General features: G+C 40.1%; 1 long non-coding RNA gene across 1 annotated transcript in view; it reads right to left on the bottom strand.

Moving 5' to 3' along the window:
• LOC138011262 (uncharacterized) overlaps nucleotides 1-3,122 on the bottom strand; it is a 5,571-nt gene extending 2,449 nt beyond the window's left edge. Inside the window, exon 1 of the long non-coding RNA XR_011124672.1 lies at nucleotides 3,023-3,122. This is a non-coding gene — a long non-coding RNA (uncharacterized lncRNA). The remainder of the gene's footprint in view (nucleotides 1-3,022) is intronic.
• Between the last annotated feature and the right edge of the window lie 1,826 nt (nucleotides 3,123-4,948).

The raw sequence follows: 4,948 nt of genomic DNA, 5'->3' as shown, positions 1-4,948 counted from the left end.
TAGAGGATTGTAAATCAATTACATCTGGTTTTCGTTCAATTCTAATTTGTCATGTTTCAAAACAACTCGGAACTAAACAAAAGACAAAACTAAACCTCAACCGTGATATCAAAATTTCTGTACCAAAGTGGAAAAAGTCATTTCACGATTTCACAGGCCGGAGCCAGGGTCGGGGTTGGGGTGTCTCTTCTGACAAATTTTTTTTTTTGGTTTCAATTTTTGTCGTTATTCTCCTGTACTACTTTTTCGAATGACCGGCATCTGTCCTTCATTTAAGGTGGAAATTAGTGTAAAAAGTTAAGGAACTTACGGAAGCTATGAAAGACCGTATGAAAGTGCTTAAAGGACATATTTATGTTTTTTTTTGACGATTTTTTGTGTATTTTAAAATCAAAGTTGGTTTTTCCGAGGATCTAATTTCATCTTTCCGAAATCGGAGTTTGTTTTTTGAAATTAAGAGAATTTCCGAAATTGCTGAAATTGGAGTTTTTATACGCCAACTGCACACCGAAGACTCGCTGGGTTTCCACACTTTAAAATCGCATTGTAATGTCTACTCGTTAAAAACAGAATCACAGTTCTACGGCGGTCGTCACGCAGTCATGCAACGGAGTCTCATTTGCTTGTTTGTTCGGAGTGTCAAGTATTTATGAGTCAATAAGTCAATGAGTCATGAGTCAATGAGTCAACGAGTTAGTGCAGTTAATTAAACCATAAAATGAAAGCTAAAATTTCAGAGAGTGCTTAGGCCCAATAACTGAAACGAGGGCTTAGGCTTAATCAAGAAATTATTGCTATATTGACTGTGAGTCCATTGACTCATGACTCATGCCTCATTGACTCATTGACTCATTCAGTGACTCATAAAACATGCGTCCTCGTTTGTTCGCGTCGTTGTCAATGTTGTTGTCTGACTTCACTACAAACGGTTTGTAGTAAAGTTTAGAGTTGCACGGGAACTTGTCAGCCAATTTTATTCGGACCTCAAGCTAGAGATCGAATCCAACTTTAAGATAAAAAACACAACAACATTGAGAACAATTTTGCAAAAACAAGCACATGACAACGTTGCGTGACGACCATCGTGGAACTGTGGCTATGTTTCGTTTCGTTTTAATTTTAATTGTATTACGGAGAAGGTTTTTACGACGTAAACCTAAAAATGTGGTTTTAAAATGTGGATCTCAGCGAGGTTTCAGTGTCTCTAAGAGTTAGCGTATATTCCCCGCAAAAACTCCAATTGCAGTCGAAAATTCTCTTAATTTCGAAAAACAAACAAAAATGTTACTTTCGTAGCTTTTGTATGTTCCTTTTGTTTTTTGTTTTTTTTTTTTGCTTATTTCCACCATAAATGAAGGAAAAATTCCGAACATCCGAAAATAATAGTACTGGAGAATAACGGCAAAGATTGAAACAAAAAAATTAGGAAAAAAATATGACACCCCGACCCCTACCCCGGCCACGGCCCCGGCCCCGACCCAGGCCCCGCGTTTTGGCTACCACCGCAAAATAGCATGTTGCTATCTATTTTGCCATAAAGGGTTATTAACAAACATCCAATTTTCGGATGTTGGGCCTTTTGTAATAATTTATGGGCGATAAACTGCAGCAAACCCGTTCACCTATTTGCATATCAACCGGATGGCTAAATAAGATAAGTGAAATGATTAAAAGTTGTGTGAAATTTTTGCAGTCCATCGCTTTGTAGAGTGGTTATAGAAGCTTAATATATTTGGACAAAAAAATCCATCTACTCTAATTTAAACTCAGTCTGTTTTCCCCCTAAATCAAGATGGCAGCGAAAATTGAGATTATTTCAACCACACTAAGCTGTATTGTACAATCTGAAAAATGTGATTCGCTTCTGTCCGCGAAACTCGAATTCCGGTGTAAGGGACTGTGCAATAATTATCAGGAAGGGGGGGTCCTAAAATGAGCTTCACCAAAGGAAAAATTAGATAGGTCCCCCCTCCAGCAGCGTCAAGATTAGCTCTGACCCCCCCTCACGTTCTCTCAAAATTATGATGTGCTCCCCCCCCCTTCCCTCTAACCCGTACCTTTATTCACCGTACTGCAACGCATTCCACTGCGTCGTCAGGGATGAAGAGCACCTCGAAACTTTGTTCTTCATAATCGTTAATTTCCGAATCGTCTGATTGTTCATTATCTTCTTGGTCTTCGGAACTGCTAGATTGCTGCTCATCCAGGTTTTCTTTACCTTGAGCTTCCCCAGCCCCTAGAGCAGCCCCCTGTTTTCCCTCCGCTGACGGGTAAACCGTGTTCCTTTAGGTAGAGTTGGAAAATGTTTATTTATTCATTATCGAATTTGTGAAATTTAATTAAGACCCCCCCCCCCCCCCTCAACTTACTTGAGAAATCTAATGTAGAGCCCCCCTCCTTTCCATTATTTTAACTTAAGGCCCCCCCCTCTGGTTTTAGGCCCCCCCCACCCCCTCCTGATAATTATTGCACAGTCCCTAACTAATAGAGGCTGCATGAAAGTTTCTACCACTTCATTCAACCGTGTCGGTATGAGTATATACTTAACTATGCAAAATACCTTGCTTGCTTACTTGCTACGCTTGCTAGCCATGAAAATAGCAACGTTTATTTCCACTTTGCCCAAAAGGGATTACTAACATCCAATTTTTAGAAGTTGGGCCTTTTGTAATGATCTATTAAACTTTCCATTGGGTGACCAAGATGAGTGGAATGACTAAACGTTGTGTGAAATTTGTGGAATCTGTAACTTTATAGCGTTGTGTTAAAGAAGCTTACATTTGGCAATAATATCATAAATATTTTCTTTAATATCTGTTTGCGCCTATCGCGCAGATCAATGGATCGATTAGATCTGGATAACCACACCAAGAAATGGTGGTGTTAAAATGCGAATCTTACAAAGCTGTATTGTACAATCTTAGAAATGTGACTCGCTTCTTTCAGGGAAATTCTAATTCCGGTTCAACTGATAGAGACAGCTTAGTTGTTCAATTACATCTCCACAATACTTGCAACTTACCTGCGTGTTCGCTTTATTTCCACTGAGCGGGGCGTGAAAATGTCACTTCTTGTGAAGCTCTGAAAACTTAATATGCTTAATAAGGCCACCAGAAAAAAACACATCACGTGCATATCATGTGCTGATCAGGCTAATCTTGTGGTCATCACTTATTTCCATCTCTCAAACTGACATTTCCCTTCTTATTCAACTTATACGACGAACAGTCTACTTCAACGAAACAAAGATTTTAAACAAGGTTTTAATGATTCCAAGTTCGAGTGAGGCCTAACACTACTGTGAAGTTTTTATACCTAATTATTCCATCAGAGATCAACCCTAGTATTGGCATGGAGTATTGGGCCCATACAAGGACAGAGAAAAACTTTGACCAGGGTGACATTTGAACCCACGACCTTCGGATTAGATCACCGCTGCTCTTCCGACTGAGCTCGGGAGAAGGACGTGGGGTGTCCGGAAAACTAAGACCTAAGACCTAAGACCCGGAAAACTAAGACTCTTTTCATTTTAGTTCTCACAGCAATCCCTGGGCCGTTTAAAAAGGCGCAAAAATATAATAAATAAATGCGAAGGAAATCGGGAATAAATCACGCGCAAAGCAGTAAATAAGCCGTAGAAAAGAACGACACCAAAAAGCCCTGTATTCCTGAAAGAAATATTATGTATATCAAAAAAATTAAGTTCGATTTTAAGACGACAATAAGGCTTTATAATGACAGCGTTGGGAGAAAATCTAGCGGCGCTTGATAATTATTCACGCCACAACCGCGAATGTCACGCCAGGCGAGTCAAGGCCGCATGACAATCCCGCATTTCATCAGAAAGGAAAAATAAATCGTTGTTCTAAAATGCCTCGCCTGTGACTGAACGAATTGTTCATTTGTTCTTCGGAAATTACTGGCAGTCAGGTGTTACATCCTGTTGGAAATCAACGGCGGGTTTTTCTTTGATTGACCTCTGTCGCGAGCGCTTGTAAACAACAGAATGGGAACTGAGAGGTGTGGGAAGAAGGACCGCTCTAACCACAGGTAACCCAGGCTCACTGTGTGTGCCACATTGGGAAATATAGAGAACATATGAGGCGAAGTTTAGGTCTGAAAATTTGCCAGAAAATGGAAATAAAAATGGATAAAACTTACCATGTGGTGAGCTGCTGTTGTCTTTAATACGTACACGAAGTTTCGGGGAAAATGGTCCCCGTTCACCTTCCTTCATAGTATATAGTGACAAGGTAGGAGACGGAAGCCAGCTTAGGGACTCCGATCGACCCAAAACAAGGACGATTTTTTTCGCGAAAATCGAATCCAGTCGCTAAATGAACACGCCAGGCTCGTGGAACATGAATTTCTCTAAACCATGAATCCACTGAAGCATCTCCAGGAAGCAACGCGAAGCCACTAGACTCCGTAGAACTTGTAAGTTAACCTGCTAAAATGGCGGCCAGAAACCGTTGTCCTCGCAAAGTGTCCAATTCAAATGGCACTCAACTCGGGACGCCTGGTGACTAGTATAATAAGTCCCCCTGGAGGGAGGGTCGTAAAAACACGAAAATTTCTGCAGTCTCTGACTTTAATGTTTTGTCAAACGAAAGAAATTGATCACGTGCTAGGCAACCATAAAGGTGCGCGTGATCACCTTGTGTCAAATGAATGAACTACTAGAGAGAATGTTAATCGTTGGTCGTTTTCAGAGTAAAACAACGTCTTTGGTTTTTTAATTTTGTTGTAATATTTAACTGAATATTTACACTTCATCTGTCTGAACATCTATGAGATACAAAAACAGACTTGCGAATTATCGCAAATCACAATGCTGACAAGCACAAAAGCTTAACATGGGAATTTTTAGTTATTGTGAAAATCTTTCTATATTCGTTAGCAATTATCCTTTCAAATTTCAGAGAAATCGACCGTTCCGCGAATATTT

The sequence above is a fragment of the Montipora foliosa genome, chromosome 7 (genome assembly GCF_036669935.1).
Source record: "Montipora foliosa isolate CH-2021 chromosome 7, ASM3666993v2, whole genome shotgun sequence".
In the NCBI taxonomy this organism is placed as follows: domain Eukaryota; kingdom Metazoa; phylum Cnidaria; class Anthozoa; order Scleractinia; family Acroporidae; genus Montipora; species Montipora foliosa.
The sequence above is the reverse complement of the archived record's forward strand: the minus strand, read 5'-3'. Positions and strand labels throughout refer to the sequence as shown.